Source organism: Dipteris shenzhenensis, chromosome 3, assembly GCF_047967505.1.
Source record: "Dipteris shenzhenensis isolate YYH24624 ecotype China chromosome 3, Dip_SZ_1.0, whole genome shotgun sequence".
Taxonomy (NCBI): domain Eukaryota; kingdom Viridiplantae; phylum Streptophyta; class Polypodiopsida; order Gleicheniales; family Dipteridaceae; genus Dipteris; species Dipteris shenzhenensis.
In genome coordinates, this window is record NC_141598.1 from 25,811,705 (window position 1) to 25,827,233 (window position 15,529).

Genomic DNA, 15,529 nt, shown 5'->3' on the forward strand with positions numbered 1-15,529 from the left:
TAGATATGAAAGATTGTCCTTTCCTTGTTGACTTGTTTGTTAAAGTCATTTCTAGTTGGCACATCTTACTAAGCTACACTATGGTGCGATGACTTTAATCCTACATGGTGTAATGATTGTCTTGTTTGTGCTTGTCATTGATGATGGCTTTGTAGAGGTTTGTCAAATCTATTTGTAGATAGCTTCGTTGGTGCCATGGCTTGAAGCTTCTATCAATGGCTTTGTGGACTTTGCATTGTGCTCCAAATTTGTTTCTTGTTTAATGTTCTACAACTCGTTTGCTTGTAATGTTTGAAGCTTGCTTGCAAATTCTACTTTGGGTTTGTTTACCAGGTGAACTTTTGTTCTTTATTTTAGGCCACTTGCAAGTGTTTGTTGTTCCATCTGCCCAAACCAAATTGTTTATGAATCATTGTGGCTATTTGGTTGCTTGTAGGATTGGTTCATTGAAGTTCTTTGATTGACATACGCTACTATGTAGCACTCGGTGCCAACATCAAAGGAACCACAACGGAAGCCTCCTCTTAGTCTTCGGACATTCCTTCAATCTTAATCTTCCTTAGCACATATTAGCTCGTCATTGTCATCTACACCATAATGCCACATGGCAGATAGGGTTTGGGTGGGTTCCATGCCATTAGTAGCCATGTTGGACACCAAATCATCATATTGCCACATCAACAACCATGCAAGCTACCATGTCTTAGCCACACAAGCAACCACAACATCATCTATATGTTCAATTCCACATCATTTGCACAGTCAACATCTACTGTATCATCATTTTTGTCAAGCTACCATGCTAGTAGCTAGCTCAACTGTGCAATGTTAATAGCTAGCTCAATTCTGCCATGTCAACATCTACCATATCATCATGCACAATCAATAGTGCCACACCATTAGTGACACACGGCATATCACCACATCATCATCTACCACCTAAGCACAATGGTACATAGGCATACTTTTGCATGAAGCATATGCACACATAGTGCCATATCATTTGATGCCACATCATCATTTTTTACCACTACTTGGAAAAAGTTTGGTGAATTTTCAAATTGCCATATGTTTGTATCATGAGGAATGTCGCAGTCTTGTAAAATGCTAAAATTCTTAACAACTCATGCACTACAAAGTGGTTACATCATATCTAATTTTTGGTATTCACATAGTTTAGAGTCATTAAGAATCTTCATTAGAACCACTTCTTGATCCTTTGTAGCCCCTTTAACCTAGCATATAAGATGAATGATAAAATATTCTGTTACATTTGTCGTATCGATGTGTAGTCTAGTTGTAGACTAGCACAGCCTTGTGGGAGATTCAACTCCACTAATCTAAGTGAGCCATTGCTTAAAACACTTGATTAGATCACATTGGCATTTTCCCCCGTAGGATCTATTAGTGTTCGCATTCATACATGACATAGCTCCTCAGTACTATGCCATTTGTCCCCTAGGATCTATTAGTGTTCACATTCATACGTATGACATAGCTCCTCAGTACTTTGGTAGTGGTGCAACCCATCACATTAATGATACACTTGGTAGAGTGATCTTCCCTTAGGTTCAAGATAGTTGCACACTTTTTGCACTAGACATCCCACCCTTGTAAAGTCACATTGTTGACTATTTTAGCATTGGTTTCTACACATATACATCCATGCAAGTTGGATCATGGTTTGCAAATGACTATTTCTTGAGAGGGAGTGTTACAGATTGAGCACAGTTGCACATAATCCTAATAGAGGTAGATCAGAGAATAAGCCCCCTAGTGGTAGCTCATAGTATTCTCATGGGTAGACACTCACACAGGTAAACCTCTAGCATAGAGAGCTAGATAGTCTCCATCATGGAGCTATTCATAGTCAGATCATAGTAATGATTTTCTAGTCATGACTCTAGATGAAATCTGTGAGTGGAAAGAACAATTATGGCAAGAAGTTCATACTAAAGGTTATAGGTTGGTCAATAAATGATAGACATGTAGATCATACGAAAGGTTAGAGGTGGGTCAACAATGACACACATGATTTTAGTGATGTCCAGCCACCATCACATTCTTGCATGGATCCACCTCCATTTATTGCCATAGATGATCCAAATATATAGTAGGAATTGAGTACTGAACAAGAAGATTTGTAGGTAACTTATTGGTATGAGGCTATCACATCGCTAGTAGCATGTGGAAATACATGCCATAGTACATCTAACTCCTTAGGTGATTTCATTCTAACATTTATCACTGAATCTTTCACTTCTAACATGGATCTTATCATGCCCTTGACTCATTTTCCACCAATTATGATCAATAGGTCAATCATTAGGACATTTGAACATAGCTCACATATGCTCCAATGCATTAGTCTTGCATTTCTTTACCAAAATGAAAGTTATGTTAGGAGAAAATTCTTTAGAACGAGAGCATTTATGCATCAGTGTAGTACTACCCAATGTACTAGACAATACCAAGATTGGACATAGAGCAACATGGTGAAATTCAGTGTTCTAGCATGTGCTTATGGTTGCCAGGGAAAAAAGTAGGGGCGGATTTTAGCCCAAGGGCTAAATTAGAGGCTTTCCCAAGTTGGTTGGGCTAATATTTAGAGCTTTAAATTTAATAAATTAGCCCAAAAATAAAGATGGGATAATGTTTAGAGCCTCAAATGTGATGAATTTTCCCTAAAAGTGGTAGTAGGGCTAATATTTATAACTCTATCATCTATAGAAAGAAATACTAAGTGCAGAGAGAGGAAAAACCCTACGATTTCAGACATTTCGCACATGATGTGTTGTGACGTACACTCTTTGCAGACCATGTCATACACTTTGCATTGTGACCTACACTTTCTGTAGAGACTTTGTCACGCACTTTGTGTTGTGATCTACACTCTACATAGAGATCATGTTGTCACTTTCTATTATGACCTGCATTTTGTGTAGAGGCCCTTGGTATACACTTATGCTATCAATGACATTGTGTAGAGATGGAAACTCAAGCGCATGTATCAATATCTCTGAATGAAGATTGATCTCCTTCCTATTCGTGGAATTTACACCATCCTCAACACCCCCTCTTAAATTACACTGGGTAGTAGAGGGTGCATGTACAAGACCTTTTTTGTGGATTTCATTTGGTCCATATGATAGCATCCAAAACTGAAGAGAAATCAAAGTAGTATGTGCGTATGTGAGCATAGTGACTATGTAGCAAAAGCATGTACAGTGAGTACAACTTATGATCCTGTACATAAAGTGGATTTCCCCCTCTTAAGTTGTGGGTCATCCTTCGTCTTTGGTAATAAAACCTAGAAGGTAGGCTGAAAGGAAGAGGAAGGAAATGTGCATAACATAAAGTCCATCTGGATCAAAGAATGGCCTAGAAGCCTGGAATACAACTGAAAAAACATAAGATATCCCTGAGGCATATCCAGTGAATGCTGATGTCAAGACTCATCTGAAGTCCTAGATCCATGCATCAAGTAAGGACTGCATACTATAGCCATAAGTGCATGCTTAAACACTGGTCTCCCCTTGATGATGTCCATTGCAATGGGGCAGGACCGCACTGATGCATAAACGTCCTCAAATTGAGGAATGACTTGCTGATAGAAGGTGATGATAATTGGATCAAAGGGCGGTGCAATGCGACATGACTGAGACGATGCTAGAATGTCATGAAGACTGTTTTGCTTGTGGAAACTATCCAAGATATACTCTGTGTCAGAGGTGAAAGCATCGATGATGGATGCCTGAAATCGAGAAGGAGAGCTCTGCCAAGTGTCACACTATGTGAAGAACTGATGAATGCCAAGAGTATTGAGCTGGTGTCAGATGTGTGAATGTGTACACCGAGGATAGATCTAATGGGACTTACGCTAATGGGAACTAATCGGGTAATGTGGCAATGGCTGGCTTGGATTGGTGGAGTTGCATCTCCTCTATGGTGGTGCTAGTCTATAGCTAGACTACACATTGAAGCATCAAACCCAGCAAAATGAGTTTAAGTTTGTTCATTTCATGTACTAGATGCGCTGCACTGGATCAGGAGGTGGTTCCGATAAACATGATTCAATGATGGTGAGACCTATGGAAATGTTAGATGGAAAATATAAGGTGTTCAGTGCGTAGAGAACGATTTGGCAATCATTTTTTCTTTTTGGATCACCATGAAATTCCTCCTGGATCAAAAGTTATGGCTCCCGAATGGATGGCCAAATTTTGATCCCAAGAGGGTGATCAAAATGATGAGGTGGATGGAGGGTGATGTGGCATGAGAAGTCACATGTAGTGTGCCTGTGTGGAGGATTGTGCCTAGAGAGCATTGTGCCTAGGTGGTAGTTGGATACATGGAAGCTCGCAAGTGTGACTATGAAGGGGTAAGTGTGCCTAGTTGGCACTTTGCCACATGGTAGTGCTGATTGGGTAGCTGACTAGGCAATTGAACTGGCAAACTGATGATGTGGTAGTACTGATTGTGCAGGGTGATGTGGCACGTGGGTTCAATGCCTGATGAGGTGGTAATGTGCTGACATGGCACTGGGTGATGATATGCAAGGGCTTGTGGAATGCTTATGTGGCAGCAAGAATAGTGCCGATGTGGCATTGTGACCCGGTTGATTGATGACGTTGTGGCAGATAAGGCCTCCACATGGCCAATACTTGATCACTCACCCAACCTATGGTGTGGTTCACCTAACCTTGGCTCGGATTTATTTGCCACGTGGTACACGTGGTAGAGGGTGACCATACCCTCCTCTATGGTCACCCTTGGAGATAAGGTTCACTGTAACCTTCATGATGCTGATAGAGTCTTATAGATTCTGTCTCCATCCTCGAAAAATCTATCGAGTGTGGACATTGCTTGAGGTGTTTCCCGAGAGCCATTGTTGTTGGAGCATCCCGGGGGATTCACTTAGTACAAGGGGGACGTCACCTGCGTGCATGAACTTCAAGAAAACCCCCTATATATGGTCCATGTAGCATAATAAAACACCCCTATTTAAGCTTATAAGGATACCACCAAAAGCGCACTATGTCCCCCCTTTCCTTAAATCTATGTTCTTTCTCAATTATTTAGATGAGACCATAATAAAATTTATATGATATTGATTAGACCATCTTCAAATATTCACTAATGGTGGGTAATATTCATTTGTTTCCTTACCATGGCCTAGAACTAGCCATAGGTTGGGGTTAGTTCATGCACACTTGCACATGACGGGTTATCACTAGTCAAATGTGTATGCGTGTGTAATTTTTATGTTTAGGGGGTAAAAACTTGTATTTCCCTACACCCCTCCTCTCCCCCCCCATAGATGTCAAGGCCCCCCTAACTTAAATTTAAGATTGGGAAAAACTAAAAATGGTCCCTGCCTCTAATGTATAAGCTTATGCCTCATCTAAAAAACCCCCCCTATTGTACACTCATGTGATATCATAAGTTTCCCCTTGTGAATCCCCCGGGTGGAGCATTGAGCCAGTAGTGCTGTTGGTGCATTGATGAAGCCATTCTCATCCAGTTGAAGAAGCTTCTTGTGGCTCATCGAGTCTTTGTTGGAGCCATGGAGCTCCGCTGTTGAGGCTTCTGGCTGAGCATTGTCTTCTTAGCTAGCGCTACTTGCAATTACTCATTGGAGATGGAGGTGCAGATGTCGTTTGATGTTAGTAGTCATCCTAGATGTGAGAGGCAGGTTGTTCTTGCTGTAGCTGTGGTGCACAAGTCCATTGGTCGGCCGGCGTAGGAGCTTGTGAGTTGCTAGCTAGTCTAGGCAATAGACTTTGCTAGCGGGTGCAGCTGTGAATGTGGAGCATGGATCATCTTTGTTAAGGGTCCTCTTACCCGTTGAGTCATGCGCAAATTGGTTGAAGGTCTGCTGGAAGTCCATTGTGGCTCCATTACATGAGTGTTGTTGGTTACTAAGAGTCCTTGCATGCCGGCTGATGGAGAGCTACCTGGTGGGTGCTGTTGGCATCAACTTTGGATGTTGCCAGGGTCGTCTGTTGGTGTAGAAGGTGTGGCATGGAGGTATGTGAAGAATATATGTTGTTTGAGTCTTAGTGAGAGTTGAGGCACTTTTGTTGGTCGCTCCATTGCTCGAGTCATGTGGAGGAGCTCCCTATTGGGGACAAGGCCATTTGTAGGTGGTAGGAGGCATAATTGATCGCATTGTTGAAGGAGCCCACGTTGGTGAGGCTTCTTGGTTGATTGGTTGTTGAGGCATCGAGGCTATGGAGCCATTTGTAGCTAGAGCATTGAAGCCATGGAGTCGACAAGGTCACTTAGTGGAGTTGAAGTTGCAACTCAAGTTGCCTTAATATTCCATCTAGTGGAACGTTGTAGCCACTGGTTCTCCTTGTCGTTTCTGGTTGTCTTGTGGCTTGGGCTTTGACAGTTTAGTGTAAGTCCCCCAGTCGTAGCTTACACAGAGTGTTCTCATAGGTAGACACTCTCTCTGGTACATGGGTGAGTCTCTTATGCAGAGCACCAAGTGAGAGAGGGAGAGAGAAAGGAGTGCACATGATATAGCTACATGTACACTAAGTTGTATTGAACATGAACATGAAGATATACATGTGAACCCCTTAGGGATAGGGTTAGGGTGGCCCTATTTCCCTAAAGGTATGTTGCAATTTACACCGTCCTCAACAGATAAGAGTCATTTTGTCAGGCTGCTCTTCTCTTGGTGTCATATTGTAGCAGAGATACTCCAGGTTGTAGGGTCCATAGTATACATCTCTTGAGTCTTGTATATGCAACAACAAATCCTATAAGAGTGAGCTCCGATCTAGTGGTATGTATTTTTAGTAAATTAATATATGAGTGGTTTTGTTCTTCTTCTGTGTTGTCACCTTGAGTGTTGATTATTTGAGAGAGGTTGCATCATTTCATATGACAACATTTTGGTGGGATAAAGAAGAGTAGAATTGAGATTTCGGTCTAATGTTTGTGTTAATCCATGTAGCAAGACCCCTAAATTCTAACAATTGGTAGCAGAGCTGAGGGTTCTTGACAATGGGTTTTTTTGGAGCAAGTCATGAGGATTTGCTTGAGTGTGTGATTAAAGAGCTAGATTCTTGTTTGAGGGTTTTGGGAGTGTTTGAGTAGGTGTCCTCTTGGCGTGCTGTGGCCAAGGCTTGTTTTCACAAATTTCTCAATTATCATTCATGGAGTCAATGAAGAAAGAGAAGACTGAGTCACTCTTAAAGTTTAATAGAAAGAATTTTCCCAATTGGCAGATGTCTACATGATTATGGTTGATGCATAAAAATATTTGGGGTAAAGTATTAGGGATAGATACAAAACCTAAAAGCAGTGGCCATGATGTAGAGAAGCTTCGAGCATGGGAGCTAAAGAATGAGCGTGCTCTTGGCATGTTGGGACGTGCTCTTGGCTCCAAATTCTTTCATCATCTAGATGTGTCAAAGATGGCTACTGAGAACTAGACAACTTTGGAAGTTTTTTTTGGAGTAGGGATGAAGCTTTCGAAGGCTATTGCTCAAGAGCTCTATGATCTTCAGATGGAGGAAGCTAAGAGCCTTGGAACCTTTGTTAATCGGATGCAGGCACTTTTGAACCAGCTTTATGATTTAGGATCTAGAGTTGAAGAAGATGATAAGAAAGCTATATTGTTGAAAAGTCTTCCCTCTAAATATCAAGATACCGTGAAGATCCTCAGGTTAGATGATGACTCAAATTTCTTGATTGTGTGGCCTTACTATTAAGTGAAGAAAGAAGAGAGAATTCTATTTAGTTTCTAGGAGAACTAGGATATATTTCTTAAGATAAAACAACCCCAAAGAAAAAGAAAAGCAAGAAAAGATGCAAAATTAATGTGGGAAATCTGGTCATGTAGAGGAGCACTATTGGAAACGTCACAAGGATGGAAAGGCGGGTCACTTGAATGCGAAAGTGTATGATGCATCAAGCACACAAGAACACACGGATTTTGCATCTACTTTGAATGACGATTGGGAATTTTAAGTTCTTATGGCGTTGTTATTTAGAGCTTGTCTTGAATTGGTTATACTGTGTCTTCTTTTTGGTTATCTATTGTAGTGTTTGCCCTAGGGTGTTTATTTGTAGTAGCAATGTTTTCCATCTTGGTAAAGTAGTTGTTGTGATATGTTACCATGTGTGGTGTTGCTCCCCCATTCAGATTCTGGGGAAGATTGGTCAACTTATTTACCTCATGGAGAAAAGGAAGAGTTGAGGTATTTCATGTGGCTGCAAGGCATGCAATCCTTGGTGGTGCATGGCAGTGTGGCCAATAAGATTCCAGAGAATACGTTGCATGGGCATGGCAAATCGATGGGTGACTGGTCACTATTTCTATAGGTCACGACCTTGACTGATCTTTCTTTGTCCTTCCATCATCCTGATGAGAGTTGCCATCAAACTACTCTGCTCTTGGTAGCATATTGTAGAGCATCTACTCCAGGTTATAGGGTCCATAGTATACATCTCTTGATGCAACAACAAATCCAGTAGGAGTGACCTCCAATCTAGTTGTATGTCTTTTAAGTCAATTAAAATATGAGTGGTTTTGTTCTCCCTCTGTGTTTTCACTTTGAGATTTGATTATTTGAGAGAGGTTACGTCATTTCATATGACAACATTTTTATGGAATAAAGAAGAGTGCAATTGAGATAAAGAAGAGTGCACTTGAGATTTCAGTCTGATGTTTGTGTTTAATATATGCAACGAGATCCCCAAATTTTAACAATCCTCCTCCCTTCTCCCCCTTGTCCTCCTCCTCCCACCTCCTCCTCACGCTTGTTCAATCCTCCTTAACTCCATGAATCCATGAAGGAGACTAGCTATGCACTCCTCAACCCTACAACTCTTTCTCAATCCTAAACTCATCCCAAATTTTGCAACTCTCTCTTCTCTCCAAACTCATCCAAACCCTACAGCATTCTCTCAACTTAACCTCTAGTTAGATTCCTCAACTCTATCCTCTTTTAGACGCAACAAGCCTTTGCTAAACCTTGAACCACTATGGAGGTGAGAACCTTTATCAAACCTCATGGGTAACATGTCTAGGCCCACCTAAGGTCATAAAAGTACCATTTCGAATGCTTGCACCTACACATCTCAATGCAATATGACCTGAGAAGCTATGATACACTTGTAAACACCTATGCTACAACAAGAAACAACATGACTATGGGCGACAAAAATTGGAATTGGAAATGAGAGTAAAAGTGACAACAACCTGTGCAACACTAGCCTATGCATCATCATGAGAATGTTCAACATCATAAGAATGTGGAGCATCATCAGCCTGTACAACATTATGAGCATGTGAATCATTGTCATACCTTTCTTGTGCATCGTCCACCTGCACATCATCAGCCTACCTTGGCTCTACATCAATAGTCTCTATATGTGCAATTTAGACGTATAGCTACCATAAAATATTTATGAAACCTACATAGCAATATACATGAAAAGATTCAAAGGCAATAAACATGTAAAAGGATTAGAGACAACAAACATGGAAAGGATCAAAGACATGGTACATCATGGTTATGATGTAAGAACACAGCAGGGATGTTTTTATCAAGGCTATGCTTATATATTGATTTAAAATATTGGTGAAAGTTTTCAAGCTCATTTTTTTGTTTCACAAATTTTGGTAGAATGTAGTACTTTTTATATTTTTTCTTTTGAATTTTGAAGGAAAAAATGTAAATCTTGGTGAAACTTTAATAGTTTATTGAATAAAAGTTTCGAATCCTAGCGAATGTGTCAAGCATTTATATTTATTAGGGCATACAAACTTTCAATGCCAATATAAAAGTTTAGCTTCTTAACTAAACTAACTTGAAAAAATCATCCATGGGGCACATTTCCATTATAATGCAAAAACTTCCCAAAGGCTACATGGCAAGATGCAGAGCTAGCTTGAAAGTAACATGTCAACTACAACCTACTTTGTTACAATGTCATTGAAGTCAACCTATCTTCCTTCATTGGCATGAGGAAATCAGTTAAATGAAAGAACAATGAAAAAAGAGAATTTAGGATTACAATGCAGTACAAATAGGTAAAGTAGTCATATTTTGCTCATCATTTTCCAATGTATAGTCTAGAACTAGATCTTCCTACATCCCACTTCTCATAGCTTATTACCTAATGATCCATAAATGCTTCCTCAACCTTGTGCTTGGCACCTACATCCTAAAAAATTTATGGATGTGGATGAAGAAAAATGGGATGCCTCGACAGCTCTAGGCTTCAACTACAAACAAAAAGTCATAGTGGCTTTGTGTCAACTCACACATCCTCTTTGGTTGTAGTAATAAAACCTACACATATATACAAATATCAATTCTAAAAAGCTGGTATGACTGTAGCATAGCATAAATATTCTGTTATACTGGTAGAATATCATAGAATAGCACATAATAGCATATAATATATCACATAATAACATAAGTAATGTGCAATATGATATGGATATTGTGCTATGTTTGAATAACTTAATATGAATATAGAATAAGGACAAAAAATGTGATATAGTATTCAGTAGCACAGAATATAGCATAAAATAGAAGAGATAATTGCTATATAGCATAAAATAGAAAAAAAATATGCTATATGGATGCTAAAATCTCAGTGTGATTGTTGCAGAATAGAACAAAAGAGTTGCATAGAATGTGGCATATAATAGAATTGATAATGTGCTGTATAGCATAGAATAGCACATATAATGTGATATATAGCATATAATAACATAAATAATGTGCTATATAGGATAGAACAGCATAGATAATATGAGGTAGAGCATAGAATCACATAGATAATGTGCTGTATAGCACATATAATATGCTATTAACCAAACATTATGTGCTATTAGTCACAAGTTATGTGTCTAACTAACTATGCTATAGCATATGGATAAGGCACTGTGTAGGAAAGACAATGTGTTGTATAGCATAATTTGTGCTATGTAGCACATAATCTATGCTCAATGGAACATATTGTCATATATAGCACATTGTCTATGCTATATAAGAAATAACATATATGCTACATATCCCACTATCCATGTTATATAATACAGACAAGTTATGTAGGCTAACTATACTACATCATAGATAAGGTGAGGATAAAATGCTATGTAGCAAAGGTAATAATGATTTTAGCATGATTTGTGCTACATAGCACATAATCTAGGGTATGTGGCATATCTTTCCCTATATAGCATATTACTGATCATATATAACACATAGCCTATACTACATCGCACTTTATCTGGCATGTTATATAGCACAGAATAACACAAAATATGGCTTATATTGCTAATGACTTATTTTTTGTATATAGCATAGATTCACACAAATATTGTACTGTATAGCATAATTTTTAATACATAGCACATAATCTATGTTACGTGTCATAGGCTACCTTATATAGAATGTTACCTATTGTATATAATACATAATCAATGCTAAATAACCTAACCACTCTAGAATTATCTAGAATAAAACTAGCTAGTTGAGAGGTTGTAGCATATTCTTGTGCATTTTTCACATCTTAGAGGATGTAGCAATGTTCAGGTCCTTAAGTTGCTTTACTAAATTGATATTGCTCCATACTTGAGATACAACTACTTCCTTCACAAAACCTTTAGTGTTTCCCTTCTTATCTTGCAAAATTGTCATTGGATGAGTGAAGAAGTAAGCAATTCAATATGTTCTTCACATCACTTGTTTCTATACTTGATGTCATTGAGAAAAAATATAGTGCCAAAGAATTGCGTCTTTCTGTTGTTTGTAATCTTTGCAACAAATTGCCTCTTAATAGTAGTGAGGCCCTTAATTTGGCTTTGTTTATGCTGTTCATTTACACTTGACTTACAATAAGAGAGAGAGAGAGAGAGAGAGAGAGAGAGAGAGAGAGAGAGAGAGAGAGAGAGAGAGAGAGAGAGAGAGAGAGAGAGAGAGAGAGTTTGTATTAGATTTTTTGTCACATGAGTGACTGAAAAAAACTAGCATTACAATGATATTTGTTAATATTCTTCAATGATTCTCCCAAAAATCTAGACACTTTGCTATAAAAAGGAGATGGTGCAACCTCTTGAGGAGGCGTTGATCTCTTTCCCTAGGATGTGACTACATGACATCCTATGGGTTGAGATCAACATGAAAAGGGGATTGCAAACACATCTCTGCATAGAGAGCTTCTAGCTTTAATTAAAGTCCTCTCAATAGTTGTAATTGCACTATAGATTCAAAGAGTTGCATCCATATTTCAAACTCTCTAAGAATCTTTGAAAGATTGAAGCTATTCTTTGTATAGAGGTTGAAGGAATAGTACACATGTTTCATTGTAGACATGAAAATGATTTTCTTCAAGGATTTAATCAACCATGTGCACCATCCACAATTTTGTATTCATGGGCCTTCATGAAAGTGCCCTTGTTTGGTATGTCTCACTAATGAATTGACCAGAGCTTGCATCTCATCGCATGAATGCAAGTTTGATAAACATATGGGAGTGTATACTTTGCACAAAGGTAGATGGATGATGTATCACAAATTTGCATACTTGTTTGGTACATTTTCCAGATAAAATGTGCCAAAATTGGTGCAATGCGATTGTCACAAAAAGATGGCTGACAATAACTTGTTATTGGCTATGAAGGTGTTCTAGCACATCGATGTTGGAAATATGGGCCCTTGGTGTGTGGTCCTAAACCCCCTCGTGGTGGCACCTTGGTAATGTGGATATATTGGAGGGGTATTGAGGCCCCTTTGTGCACAGATGACATGTGGACAATGAGGACAAATCCCATACGCAATAGTGACATTGAAGATTCCTTGGTATGTATTAACAAAGGTGGTGAACCCTTCTGGAGTCTCATTGAATTTTCATTAGGCATTAGAGGAGGCTATACATGGGGGTTTGAGGAGGCTATGCATGGATAGGAGGCGGGGGAGTGGGACCCCTTATACTCTATGCATCTAATGACATTGCAGCATATTTGGTGGTTTTCTAGCATGGTATCAATGCAAGCAACTGGCGTGTGGACTGTGGCTATAAAACGTGTATTAGTACAACATTTACTGTGACTGAACTATGACTTCATGGCCATTGCTAGACTTGGTAAATGAAACTAATTGCACCCAACATGTGTAATCTGTTTGTAGTTGCGCCTATTTTGTACTAAGGTAGCAAAGGAATAGGAACTAGATAGAGTATCTGCACACTTGTGGGAGGTCATAGCCTATGAGTGTGCTAACTACAATTTTTGTCTAGACTTTGATGATGGTATCTTGCTTTTTGGCGGCCCTTGAACCCTTGGAAGGGTTAACTTGTGTGGTGGGGTCAAATTGATGGTGAGTCTTGAACCTAGGTGGTTGGGTTACCTTTGCTGGGAGTCGATTTGTGCCCGTGGTGTTAGGCCCATGGGTGGATGTTGGAAATATGGGTCCTTGGTGTGTGGTCCTAACCCCCCTCGTGGTGGCACCTTGGTATTGTGGATATATTGGAGGGGTATTGAGGTCCTGTGCTACACAAATGACACATGCACATTGTGGAGAAATCCCCTATGTAATAGTGACATTGAATATTCCTAGGTATATCTTGAGAAATGTGATAACCCTCCTTTAGTCTCGCCAGATTTTTGTTGGAGGCTGAAGGAGGCTATGCGTGGCTAGGAGGCAAGGGATCATTGGGAGGTCTCGTATTTGGGCATCTAATGATGGGTTGCCACATGGTAGCATCTTTGGTGGTTTTCTAACAATACAATGAGGGATGGAAGAAGAATGAATGAAAAGAACTTGTGCAATTTAATACACCTTGTAGATATTTACTCAATATGTTCAAACATAATCTTTCTTCTTTATTAGACACAACTTTATTTACAAGTGGCAAGCTGAACAGGTCAAACTATGTTTGTTCCACTTTCCCAATGATGTCATTGTTTGAATTGTGGATTTTTCTTAAAAGTTTCTTTCAAGGAGGACTTGATTCAATCTATGCATTGATTCTTAGCCAAGTCAATATTTTTGTACATATTAGCTTCTGTCACTCTTCTTTGAGCAAAGTTAAGAAAAGTACTCACTGCTATATATTGAATGATAAGATCCATAATATATAATTTGTTATACATGTATTCCTTTTGCATGATTCATGGTTGAAATATGGGGGCATCCAACACACTCGACATTGGGTGTCTTCTGATGGGGACACATCAAACTTTAACACTAAGCAAACATTTTACTGTGTGGCCGGATTATTTCATATGACAACAATATCAATGACATGAAATTACTTTGCTTTAAGCCATAGGAATGGAGAGCATGATGCAGTAAGGGAAATTTTAAGGAATGCTCTCACAAAAGAGCAGATGAATATGGATGGGTTTACCTTGACGTGGGTAGCTGATGTGGTCCTTTCTGAGAGGCAAGCTTGTTGAATCCACTAAATCTAGACTCTTCTCGAAAGTCGAGGTTAGAGATGTGAGAAATGGGACCATGAGAATGTTCCTAACAAAACAACCATTCATTGTGTGGCTAGAAAATGATTCCTTCCCTTTGAGAATTAGAAGTTTATCTTGCTCTTTGATTCGTACATGCAAGAGAAATGGAGATGTAGTGTCACACATAGAGAGTTGGCACTATCAAACAATAACTTCAATGCATGATACCAATTCAAAGGATGACTCTAAGGATGATGAAGATGACGAGGAAGCGAAGAAAGGGGAATGGATGTTTTCAAGGACCCACATTTGTAGAACATCTTGATCTATCTTTGATGCTCTTTTTATAGGAGATAACTTTGAGCTATTATGAGGATGACAATGCAAAAGGTGTGGACTTTTATATTCTTAGATGTGTAGGAACTAAGGAGTTGAACTCTAAGACACAAAAGGATGCATGGGGGAAATAAATCATGGCTATCTCTTATGTAGTTAGGGGCTATTGGTATAAATGTTTGGGATAGGATATTATTTGTAATGTTCAAACCAACCCATTGCTCTATTGTATTCACATCTAGTTTGGGCCATTAAAATGGATCCAGTCATAAGGTGCAAGAAATATATTCAGGATGTTTTCAAAAGTGCATAATCTCATTTACAATAGCATGCCATTTGAAAATCAATTGTGTACTATCAATGTAGCACCATTAGTTCCTCTATTTGTAGCTTTTTGTTCACTTTTCTAGTTTTGAGTGACCATGTCTAACATAGTACTTCAATCATACTGAAAATCACCACTTGTATCACAATGAAATACTTTATAATTTATTTGCGAAAAAAAATCACAATGAATTACTTTATGAGTTATCCAAAATGAAATTCATTGGTATATTTAGATGAGGAAAATGTGATGTAATTCAACTTTTTAAACTCTAAAACTTCATAACATTGATTACAATGTACTATATAGTTATCAATGTATTGTTTACAAAATTTTGTATGAGCTTTGATATACTGAAAAACTTTGTCTCTCTTTAGCCAATGGTTTGTTTAGAATAATTTGGGCTACATACTATACAAGATCTACTACTA